Source organism: Hordeum vulgare, chromosome 3H, assembly GCF_904849725.1.
Source record: "Hordeum vulgare subsp. vulgare chromosome 3H, MorexV3_pseudomolecules_assembly, whole genome shotgun sequence".
NCBI lineage: Eukaryota > Viridiplantae > Streptophyta > Magnoliopsida > Poales > Poaceae > Hordeum > Hordeum vulgare.
The window spans coordinates 60,264,998-60,278,113 of NC_058520.1; the positions used below are offsets into that span (position 1 = coordinate 60,264,998).

A 13,116-nucleotide genomic window follows, 5' to 3' on the forward strand; every position below is an offset into this window, starting at 1 on the left:
TGTCTTTGTACAGAAAATACCCACTATTGTTGCCCGTGCTCTAAGGATGAAGGTTGGATATTTTCCTCTAAAGGGCAGCATCAGACTTGTTGAACTTTCTAGTTCCGTCAAATTCCCTGGCACGTACTGCTTGCACAAAGATGGAAGGTTGGAAATATTTGGGTTTTTTGCTTTGACAAATGCAGCTGAATTGACAATACACTCGGTTGTGCTCTTCACAATCAACAAGGGGGTTGTGGCCGACAAGGAGTTGCTCTCACTTGTAGTTGCTGATCTCTACAGGAAAACTGTGTGAAGTTTGGCACTTGCAATAGTTGCACAAATAAAAATTGTTCAACTTTTGCGTCGTATCTTAGCTAGGCTAAAAACCAGTGTGTACTCTTAATGAACATTTTGAACAAGGCTCAGGCGACGTGCGTTTTCCACACGTATAGACGTGCCTCTAATAATCAGCCGCCTTACTCGTGTACTGTTTTCAAATGGAGTAACTCTCTAGTAACAGCACGGCCGTGCCTCTACAAGCCACATTTCACTGGTGTCATTTGTAGGGTGAACTGATGGGTTACGCGTCATAGACATAGAGGCAGTGAAGAAAAAATCGTGCCTCTGGTCGGGTGCCTGTACCGCTTGGCTGTGCATCCCCCGATTAAAAAACCGTGCCTCTGGTGGAGGCACGGTCGTGCCTCTCATTGATATTAGGCACTTATCTCATTGCAGTGTTGTTTTTTCCATTCACATCATGAACCTTCAGAACGTGGTAGTCCAACTTGGAAACCCGTGTGTATCCTTAATGAAAAGGCGTGATTCTTCTATCCTGATGGCGTTGCACCTCTGATATTTTATATTCTGGTATTTGTTTCAGAACAAGCGGAGCGACAGAAAACATTTTGAACAAGGCTCAGGTGATGCACGTTTTCTACACGTATAGACGTGCCTCTAATAACACCTCTGATACTCGCATACCGTTTTCACATGGAGTGCCTCTCCAGTAACACCACAGCCATGCCTCTACAAGCAACATGTCACTGGTGACATTTGTAGGGTGAACATATGCGTTACGCGTCATTGACATAGAGACAGTGAATGAAAAACCGTGCCTCTAGCCGGGTGACTGTCCCGCAAGGCCGTGCATCTCCCGATAGAAACACCGTGCCTATGGCGGAAGCACAACCGTGCTTCTCGAAGAAAAAAGAGAGGCACTACCGTGTCTCTAGAGTTAGCACAACATGCCTCTCGCGGAAGGAAAAACGTGCACTATGATTTGGTAAGTAATTGGCGCCTCAAAAATAACAATCATATATGAACTTATCTCATTGCAGTGCTGTTTTTGGTTTCACATCATGTACATTATAGACTACCGCTAGTCTAACTTGGTCTATCTGCCATAATTACCACCTAAAAAACCTACAGCTGTGGCACGTAATTTCAGAATAGCATTGCCATTTGACGCGATAGGTATGGCAACAATTAAATTAGGCCATGGAAAAACCCACTCACGGTTGAGGAACCGAGGAGTCTACCACTGCCACTCCCGCTAGGCCGTTGCCACTCGGACGAACTGCCTTCCGCTACACTACGAATCAACCACAGAGAAAATACCTCCAGCACACTACACCATTTTCTCTCCAACTTCCGCAAAAAAAAACCACGCAAGACCACTGTCATGAATGCCCGTGCGTTTTCTTAATCACAAGGCGTGCTTATTTTTGGGCGTGCAGCCGTGATTCTGTGTGTGAACGTGTCATCCAATTTTTCATGTTACACGGGCACGACTGTCCAAGGGGGTACAATTCAGCGGAAATGTTTGCAAAACTATAACTGAAAATGAAGGTGTGGCCCGAAACATTCGCAAAACTATAAGTGAAAATGACATATTAACTCTTAATACGTTTAAACTTGTTCATACTTGTTGTACCATAGAAATGAAATGAACTTGTTTAATCCATAAGCAAATGCATGATTACAATGGAAACTACAACGACAAGAAAATCTGTGTTTTGAAAAAGCAAACAAGCTACTTGATGTAATGTAAAGCAAATGTGATCAGCAATCTAATATAACTAGAAAGCAGTCAATCTAAATCTTCACTAGTTGTCATCTCCGCAGGTCCTGCCATGCTTCTTGGACTTCTCCAGCATTGCGCAACGAAGTCCATCCTGAGTGACGGTGATGCGACTCCATATCTCGTACGCGGCGTAAGTGTCCTTTGCTCCGTACTGGACATGCTTCATGGACAAGGGCATGCACGCCCATCGCTTGTGATCTTCGTTTGTAAGCTTCTGCTTCATGCTCATGTAGTAGTCATCAATAAGCATGCTCGAGATGTCACCAAGCGAGTCCATATGCTTGGTGCTTCTGGGAACCTTCCATTCCTTCTGGATGTCGACAAAGTGCGCGATATGCAGGTCCACGTGGTGGAGCTTCTCGATATCCTGATCGATGGAAAAGCCAACAAAAGTGTACCTTTGGTCAAGGAGGAAATTGTCGAACACCTTGCACCTCTGTTGGGTGGCGCTCAATTGGAATAGCAGCATCGGCTGGGTGAGGACGGCCTTCTGCTTGTGCGCTACCTCGTAGGTGTACTCACATCAACTCCGACGATCTTGTTGCGTTGTATCTGCAGGTGCTGCTCGTACTGATCGATGATGGCCTCCACCTTCCGCAAGTCGTTGGTGTGGACTATGTGTAGCTTGGTGGTGCCGTGAGCCTGAACCTCCTTGAGTTCTCTGATGAACCCCATAGCCTGCACAAGGGTTTTTGTGGAAAACGATCAGCGGGCACACGAGCGTTGTCGATTGTATGTGGAGGAGGTTCCATGCCATGCGAGAACACATCAATTTATGGCGTCGCATGGTGATAATCGATGAGGGCACGATCTCTCTTCAGATGTATTCGTGCACATCGTGAGTTTGCGACGCAACCGCTCGAATTCTGATGCACAATCTCTCTTCAGGTGCATTCATGCAGATCGTGAGTTTTCGACACAACCGCTCGAATTCTAATGGGATTTTTTTGATCCATGTGAATTTACTAATTGTAAACTTTCCATGGCAATTTTTCCGTCAACACCAAAAAAAAGTTACTAGCCTTAAGTGGGGAGGGAGCAGATGAGGGGTCAGACGCACGGCTGTGTATGCAATAAATACACGAGTGAGCATCTGGGTGTAACGAAATATGAATCACGGTTTAATTGAATAGGCACGGGTGTATATGCAGCAGATCCACGAGTGAACGTACGACAGGCACGACTGGTGCACTAACACGAAGCATGCCTTTAGATGGGAAAAATATGAAATCACTGGATTTAGGAAGGAACGTGCATGACGGAAAACAGGAATACAGAATTATTATTAGGCAGAAGCACGGATGTGCACAGGCGCGTCCACGCTTTGGCGACGGTTGTTTCATATATAAAACAAAATTGTAGACACGATCTACCTCACAAAGTTGTGCTCCGACCTCGGATGCACCGCCACACCCCCGACAAACGGAATTGCAGATAGAGACGACAATGAAACTCGTTGGTCGTTATCCTCTACGAGATAACTCAGGAGAGAGTAGAATGTTTTTGTTTACTACGCATAGCTGGAGAATATAAAATGTTGTTTCACCAAGATAAAAGGAGAGTAAGTAGTTTGGTTTTGGCAGCTGCGAGCTTCTTCGTGGGTAAACAACACAATAACAATGTTGTTAACAAGGTTACAGTTTCGAGCAAAAAAAGTACAAGCATTGTTTGAACACAATAACAATACTGTTAACCAGGTTACAGACCGAGCAAAAGATGCATGCAACGTTTCAGTACCTAGACAACAAAGAGGCGGCAACATCTAGCCCCAACGTTGTTTTCAGCACTTACAAGTGAATGGATCCGTTGAATCCAGGTGCTCGGCACGTGCTTCTCTTAGATCCAGGGACTCGTGGTCGCAACTTGGCGACAACCTAAGGCAAGCATGTCTAGAAGCCTTTTTGTCCCACTAAAGCACCTCTCGTTGCTGTTTGTAAAATCCTTCCGTGAAGTCTCCATGAGAAAGAAACTTAAGCCTGATAGTCTCCAACTGCCTTGCGTTGAGGATAAAAAATGTTGCAAATTGAATGCTTTTCTCACATTGTTTATAGCCTAAAAGCGTCACTGACTTCAAATGAATGTCGTAATGGTGCTCAAAAGAACGATCGTCCGTAAGGCTTTCATCGTCAGAGACTCCTCCCTAAACAGGAACAAAGATTTATTATGTTGAAGGTCTACAATGAAAAATTCTGTTGAAACAACAAATCAATCATTAATCATAATAAACTATGTTCTGATGAAAGCTTACTATTTTTTTAGACACAGATGTGGGTAATACATACATATTTGTACATGGCTTACAGACCTAAGACAAGAATTTTTACACGAATGGAGTAGTACATAATGCATGTTATGCTTTTTAATTGTGCGTGAGAATAATCACCTCGATATACAAGGTTTCCAAGCTTCTGAAGCATTGCACCAAGGCAACGGCTATGCCGACATTATAATCCATATTGATAAGCAACGTCTTCACAGATTGTACTGCTGTGGATGAGCAGACTGTCGGAAAACACTTCATGAAAAATAAAACATAATATTAATATAGAGTAAAGATTGGATTACATGGAACTTGCTTTATTCGAATGAATCCAACTGAAAATATTGTCCAAAGTCAGTAACTGAACAACTATACGGTCTCGTGCGATGCTGGATTCATCAAAAAAATCATATATTTTTCCCAAGACATCCAGTCTAGGTGCAGAGATGATATCTATCTGCAAATTACTCCTATGATCACCACAAATCAACCGCTGTAGTGAGCAGGCATCCTCTATAACTAGTTTGCCACAAAAAGCACAGATGCCAATGGTTATAAGGATACGTGACTTTATTCTGATGCAATATCCCTCGGATGTCCAAACAAGCATCAGGCAATCGAGTGCAGGGCAAATGCTACACTCGATTATGCTTTGTAGTGAGACTTCAGATATATCGACATCCACAACCGAGAGTCTCCTGACCAGTGGTAGTTTAAGCGAACGTACATGATTTTGTGTTAACGTGAAGTGAGCAAAGGTGATGGTGTGGAGAGAAGAGGAAATTTGGGGGTTCAATGCCGGTGGTGATGGGAAAACCGAAGGTGATGAGATTGATATTAAGTCACCTTGTACCAACCTTTGTGGTAACATGTAGTAAAACTCAAGCACCTGGAGATTGTTCGATCTGGGGGATTCAAGCCAGGCATCGACGGTTGAGGGTCTGCACTAGAGGTAGCTCGCCGGGATGCATAGGCTGTGAATTGCGCTCTCACGGCGGGAAAAGATGGCCTCTGGAATGTTCCCGTCAAATTCAACAACAGTGTATTCATTAAAAGCAGTTCCAGTGTACGTTACGCGGTGGAGCTCCTCCGGTGTGGACACGTTACTACAAATGATCTCGTGATCTGCTTTATCAAAGGCATTAAAAACTCCAGAGAAAGGGATATCACGACAGTCCAGATTGAGAGGAGCGGTGCACCAAAGAGGGCGCCACCGGGTTGAGAGGATTTGAGTGCGGATGCCTTCCTTAGTGGAGATACGGGAGATGATCTCACCGAGGATGGAGTGCGGGAGGTCGTTGATGCGGTCCGGACCAGAGCAGGGCGTCGCCGGTGGCGCGAGCCTCGCCATCTTGGTGCTCGGAGTACCAGGCTGGATATCCATCTCCGTCCCAATTGGTTGGTTCGCGGTGTGGATCGGACAGACGGCTAGGTCTTCAATCTTCACAGTGTGCGCTGCGCGATGTGGATCTGGACAGACGGTTAGGTCTTCACTCTTCACTGCGCGCTCTGTGCGATGTGGATCTGTACAGACGGTTAGGTCTTCACTCTTCACTGCACGCAGATCCACGTAGTGTGTTGCCACACGCGTGCCCGTGTGAGTTTCCATGTGCGTACCGGCCCCCCCATGTGTTGCCACGCGCGTGACCCTGTGTGTTGCCACGTGAGTGCCGGGGCCCCATGTGTTTCCACGCGCTTGACCCTGTGTGTTGCCGAACGTTGCGATGTCACACCGTTGCCTTGAGTGCGCTACTTGTTCGTATTTCGTCACAAAAACTCAACAGGGGCATTGGGACACGCCTGTTCAATGGGAAGGGCCACGGGCGTGCCCTTGTTTGTTGCCAATCGTCACGATGTCACACCGTTTCCGTGAGTGCGCTGGTTGTTCGGCTTTCTTCAGCAAAACTCAACGGGGGCATTCGGACACGCTTGGTCAATAGGAAGGGCCACGCGCGTGCCCATGTCTGTTGTCGGTCGTTGCGATGTCACACCGTTGCCGTGAGTGCGCTGGTAGTTCAGGCACGGTTCCATGTGTACCAAAGCCACACACTGCCGTGTAATATGAACATTTGTAATTCACCACAGTTATATGTACTAAAGTGATGAAGGTAATAAACATTAGATCGTTCTTAACTCTCAATTCAGACCACTCTCTAGTTGGACATGATAATATATTTAGTATATACGACCACCTACTGTCATATAATTATAAAATAAAACACACCACACAGTGTGCTCAGTAAGACACTACGAGAACACTATTTCAAGAGAGATCATTAATTGTAAGGCGCAACAAGCTCATATCTCGCATTCTTGGCCAGTGCTTTTCAATCGTGATAAGCACTATTGAGCCAACCTTCAGCTTTGACTCTTCTGCAAACCCCGAAAACCCCGTCACTTCCATTGTACCGTCAGCTCTTATCGAGTAAGTAGTCTTAACATCAATTTCATCAGAGTTCTGTACAAGCCTTACGGTGCCTCTTGGCGGAAGGTACACGAACCTGGCATTCATTGTCTTTAGAACAACTAACGGAATTCTCTGCAGATTGTTATGATGGAGAAGGATCAAATTTTTAGCACGCACATAAAACAAATTAATAAGTAGTGAAATTAGAAGTATGTCAAAATAAATAAATAAATAAACACTTACTAGCCTGCCAGTCTTGATATTTGTGACGTTCACACGATGGACAAATGGTATTGTTGGCAAGTCATGGGCGTTGAAGAGGTAGTAAACAAGGTGTCCCATTTGCCTGTAAGACAGTTGTAACCCTGGTGTATGGTCTATCTTGTTGACATATTCTTTCTCCGAAGCACTAATTTCATCCAGAGCTAAATAAATAAAAACTTGTTATGCCAATTTGCTTGAAGTATAGTGGCAATTATACTGAGACAGAATCTTTGATTCAGTTAGTGTTGTTAATGGTTAATTTAAAAAGTCAAGTACCTTTGAATAGTTGTCTGAATAGTTTTGTGTATATAAAATTTAAACAAAGAGGTAGCATCATTACTATTAATTGAAACAAGGGTACATTGCCAAAAGAAAAATGATAACGCAAATCAGTAGTTGTTCTACGGGTAGACGAAAACCATACCAACTGATGGTATCGGTTGTGCTCTGAGACCTCCTCGGCATTCACTCAACCTCAGATCAATTCGAATGCATAGACCTCACCATCTAACTTCATGATGATGATATCTTGCTGCCGAAGTTCATAATCACTCATTAACTTTCTCCAGCCAGGTCCATGAATTTTAGACCTGAGAGTTTCATCAATCATGTTTACTTCATAAGAGAGATCTTCATTTGTTAGAAGCACGGGGTTCTTAATTTCGCCCTCCTCTTCCAGAGCTCGTTGCTTCCATTGGTTCACCAACGAAACAACATGTTGCCTACAGTAGCATGGCAGATACTGCAAAGAAATTAAAATGCTTCAATCAGCAAGTAGGAATTCTTCAATCACTTAAAATGTAGGGTTTTCCAGACTACTAAAAAATGCTTCACGCAGTAGTCCAGCATTTGGTAAAAGGTGTGCTTTAAAAAACACAATCATTTCATTGATTATGCACATCTAGTTCTTCCCATAAGAAATGGAACATGGCATTAATTTATATGCATGTGGTGCCAAAACTTTTCTACTTACAGCGCATGTCTCGCAACACAGCGGCAGCTGAAGTGCTAATGTAGTACAATGAACGCATGTCTCTAGTCCAACACAATTCACGTTCTTACATGTTCTGCAACTCATAATTCTACTGCAAAAAATATATAGACAACGTACAAGAAGTTACATGTGAACTTTGGTATACACGAAATTATCAACACAAGCATGTTCGAGTAAAGAGATGTTTACATGCAAAGAGCTGAAAAAGCAATGTGCAACTTGATTTTCGACAGCTCAGATCGTGCAACAATTATAACAGGAAAGTAGTGTTCACTTCGTTGCCAATGCAAAAATGTATGCCCAGCTACTTATGTATAATATTAGCCAGTTGCATTGTATTACACACAACTGTATCTAATAATACGACAGTTTTCCGCCCAGAGGCTCTGATCTCCTTTATAATTCTGGCATCTTCCCCAACCAATGATCTATAAGGGCCATCCACGCCCCCAGAGCAGTTCTCACCACACCATTTGTCAGTAAGGAACGCAACACAACGCCTCATCCACATTCCCCTTTAACCTTCGCTCACACCGGTTTTTAGGCATAGAGTTTCTAGGTTTTCTCTAACCTTCACCTTTAACCTCTGCACCCACAATGATGCAATTTATTTGTCTCCTAGGTCCGCGATGTCGTACCTCACCATCGGTTGTAGAGCTTTCTTCTACTCGAAGTAGCTCGTTGATGTTGAAAATCGACGGAGCGGAAACCTTCCCCCGGGGATATAGCGGATCTGTATGAGATCATCGCAAAATTCTAATCATAATACCGTAGATCTATCGATTTGCAGCACGAAGAATCAAAAATCTCCAAGATGGAACATGCAAAAAAAATATTGCGGAAATGGAGAGATAACGTACGAATCATAGAGTGAATTTCACGTAAGAAAGAGAACAGAGGGCGACAGAGGAAAACTGAGTGTTGTACATCGGGTTAGTCCGATATTCTTTTAAAGTGTAGAGATAGTTGTACTTGGGGCCACCAAAGCGGATGCTAAGATTTTAGATTTCCACATTCAAAGTTGAGCTTCCGTTGTGTCAAGAATCACAATAGTGCCTGGAAACTTCGAAATATTACGGTTGAACATTCACTTAAACAATCACGTGGCTTCAATCACGTGCCTTTACAGTCTGAATACAGTGGCTCTGGATCTTGCCTGCCAGTACCTCTAACGGCTTCACTCCCCTGGCTATAGACGCTGCCATCCCATGCCCGTAGGGCCTGCAATGCCATGGTTCTCGAGGCTTTACACCCGTGTTTCCCTGCCTGCACAGGCTTCACTCCCGTGGATGTGGAGGCTTTCCTCCCGTGCCTCTACGTGCTCCCCTCCCGTGGCTATAGAGACTTAAATTCCATGGTTGTGCGGTCTCAGTATCGTGCCTCTGTAGGATTCAACTACGTGCCTCTGGAGGCATCACTCCCGTGGCTATAGACGCTGTCATCACATGCCCGTAGGGCCTGCAATGTCGTGCATCTCGAGGCTTTACAGCCGTGTCTCCCTGCCTGGACATGCTTCACTATCGTGGATGTGGAGGCTGTCCTCCCGTGCCTCTACGTGCTGCCCTTCCGTGGCTATAGACTTAAATTCCGTGGATGTGCGGTCTCATTACCGTGCCTCTGTAGGATTCAACTACGTGCCTCTAGAGGCATCACTCACGTGGCTATAGACGCTGTCATCACGTGCCCGTAGGGCCTGCAATGTCGTGCATCTTGAGGCTTTACAGTCGTGTCTCCCTGCCAGCACATGCTTCACTACCGTGGATGTGGAGGCTTTCCTCCTGTGCCTCTACGTGCTCCCCTCCCGTGGCTATAGAGAATTAAATGTTGTGGCTGCGCGGTCTCATTACCGTGCCTCTGTAGGATTCAACTACGTGCCTCTAGAGGCATCACTCACGTGGTTATAGACGTTGTCATCCCGTGCCCGTAGGGCCTGCAATGTCATGCATCTCGAGGTTTTATACCCCTGTCTCCCTGCCTGCACATGCTTCACTCCCGTGCCTCTACGTGCTGCCCTCCCGTGGCTATAGGGACTTAAATTCCGTGGTTGTGCGGTCTCATTACCGTGCCTCTGTAGGATTCAACTACGTGCCTCTGGACGCATCACTCCCGTGGCTATAGACGTTGTCATCCCGTGCCCGTAGGGCCTGCAATGTCGTGCATCTCGAGGCTTTACAATCGTGTCTCCCTGCCTGCACATGCTTCACTACCGTGGATGTGGAGGCTTTCCTCCCGTGCCTCTACGTGCTCCCCTCCTGTGGCTATAGAGACTTAAATTCCATGGCTGTGCGGTCTCAGTACCGTGCCTCTGTAGGATTCAACTACGTGCCTCTCGAGGCATCACTCCCGTGGCTATAGACGCTGTCATCCCGTGCCCATAGGGCGTGCAATGCCGTGCATCTCGAGGCTTTACATCCGTGTCTCCCTGCCTGCACATGCTTCACTACCGTGGACGTGAAGGCTTCCCTCCCGTGCCTCTAGATGCTCCCCTCCCGTGGCTATAGAGACTTAAATTCCGTGGTTGTACGGTCTCAATACCATGCCTCTGTAGGATTCAACTACGTGCCTCTAGAGACATCACTCCCGTGGCTATAGACGTTGTCATCCCGTGCCCGTAGGGCGTGCATCTCGAGGCTTTACTCCCGTGTCTCCCTGCCTGCACATGCTTCACTCCTATGGACGTGGAGGCTTTCCTCCCGTGCCTCTACGTGCTCCCCTCCCGTGGCTATAGAGACTTAAATGCCGTGGCTGTGCGGTCTTAGTACCGTGCCTCTGTAGGATTCAACTGCGTGCCTCTAGAGGCATCACTCCCGTGGCTATAGACGATGTCATCCCGTGCCCGTAGGGCCTGCAATGTCGTGCATCTCGAGGCTTTACAGCCGTGTCTCCTTGCCTGCACATGCTTCAATCCCGTGGATGTGCAGGCTTTCCTCCCGTGCCTCTACGTGCTCCCCTCCCGTGGCTAGAAACTTAAATTCCGTGGCTGTGCGGTCTCAGTATCGTGCCGCTGTAGGATTCAACTACGTGCCTCTAGAGGCATCACTCCTGTGGCTATAGACGCTATGATCCCGTGCCCGTAGGGCCTGCAATGTCGTGCATCTCAAGGCTTTACAACCGTGTCTCCCTGCCTGCACAGGCTTCACTCCCATGGATGTGGATGCTTTCCTCCCGTGCCTCTACGTGCTCCCCTCCCATGGCTATAGAGACTTAAATTCCGTGGTTGTGCGGTCTCAGTACCGTGACTCTGTAGGAATCAACTACGTGCCTCTGGAGGCATCACTCCCGTGCCTATAGACGTTGTCATCCCATGCCCGTAGGGCCTGCAATGTCGTGTATCTCGAGGCTTTACAGCCATGTCTCCCTGCCTGCACATGCTTCACTACCGTGGATGTGGGCGCTTTCCTCCCGTGCCTCTAGATGCTCCCCTCCCGTGGCTATAGAGACTTAAATGTCGTGGCTATGCGCTCTGAGTACCGTGCCTCTGTAGGATTCAACTATGTGCCTCTGGAGGCATCACTCCCGTGGCTATAGACGTTGTCATCCCGTGCCCGTAGGGCCTGCAATGCCGTGCATCTCGAGGATTTACAGCCGTGTCTCCCTGCCTGCACAGGCTTCACTCCCGTGGATGTGGAGGCTTTCCTCCCGTGCCTATACGTGCTCCCCTCCCGTGCCTATAGAGACTTAAATTCTGTGGCTGTGCGGTCTCAGTACCGTGCCTCTATAGGATTCAACTACGTGCCTCTGGAGGCATCACTCACGTGGCTATAGACGCTGTCATCACGTGCCCGTAGGGCCTGCAATGCCGTGCATCTCGAGGCTTTACATCCGTGTCTCCCTGCCTACACATGCTTAAGTACCGTGGATGTGGAGGCTTTCCTCCCGTGCCTCTAGATGCTCCCCTCCCGTGGCTATAGAGACTTAAATGCCTTGGCTGTGCGGTCTCTGTACCGTGCCTTTGTAGGATTCAACTACGTGCCTCTGGAGGCATCACTCACGTGGCTATACTGGCTGTCAACACGTGCCCGTAGGGCCTGCAATGTCATAGATCTCGAGGCTTTATAGCCGTGTCTCCCTGCCTGCACATGCTTCAATCCCGTGGTTGTGCAGGCTTTCCTCCCGTGCCTCTACGTGCTCCCGTCCCATGGCTATAGAGACTTAAATTCCGTGGATCTCGAGGCATTACTCTCATGTCTCCCTGTGTGCACATGCTTCAATTGCGTGGCTGTGGAGGCTTTCCTCCCGTGCCTCTAGGTGCTTCCCTCCCGTGCCCCCTACAATACATCGAGAAATCTCACTCCCCCATGTCTGTAGAGGCCTCAATACCGTGCCTATAGGTGTTGCACAACCGTGCCGCTAGAAGCATCTCTATACGGGTTAAACAGTCGTGGTTGTACGCGCGTTACTCCCGTGTATATAGAGGCTTCCACCCCGTGACTTTAAGGGCTGACAGACTCTAAAACTCTTTAACTGAGTATTCCGATGCATGTGTCATTGATACGAGTGTCTAGAGAACTCCACGTGTGTGACTATAGAGGCCTCACTACGTGCCTGTAGAGGGATCAGACATGAGCATGTAGATGATTCACACCCGTGGCTGTAGAGTCTGTACTGTCGTGCCTGACACCCGTAGCAGTTGAGTGAGGCCTTCACACAACTTCACAGACTGTACTGTCATGCCTATATAGGCTACCCTGTGTAAGCCATGGGTGTGTTGGTCGTGTAGCATGTAATCTCCTAGACGTACAGTCTATGAGTGGACAGAGACATGTGTATGAATTTTCTAGACACATGATTTCATCAGTCTTTTAAGGCATGTGTGTGAATATTTCAGATGAAGATTCTCGCAGAGAGTCATGGGATCAAACCATAAATAGATCCAAATGTCTGAAATTTCTAGACTAACGATTCACGAGTCTTCGTATACATATACAGATGGACGTAGTCTTCATATATATGCTTTCAGTTACACGTTAACAAGTTTACATTGGGGAAAGCAGCGAAGGTGACACTTTCACCGTGCCATTTCACAAGCATTACTCTTCATCCACATGTAAAACCTTTAGAATCTCTTGACCCATCGCATGAGGTTTCACTTCATTTACTTCACTTAGAAGCAGGATGTATAGTGT

At 46.8% G+C, this 13,116-nt stretch overlaps 1 pseudogene; it reads right to left on the reverse strand.

Annotated features, from left to right (window-relative positions):
• Positions 1-2,087: 2,087 nt before the first annotated feature.
• Positions 2,088-2,740, reverse strand: LOC123441482 (annotated as a pseudogene).
• Between the last annotated feature and the right edge of the window lie 10,376 nt (positions 2,741-13,116).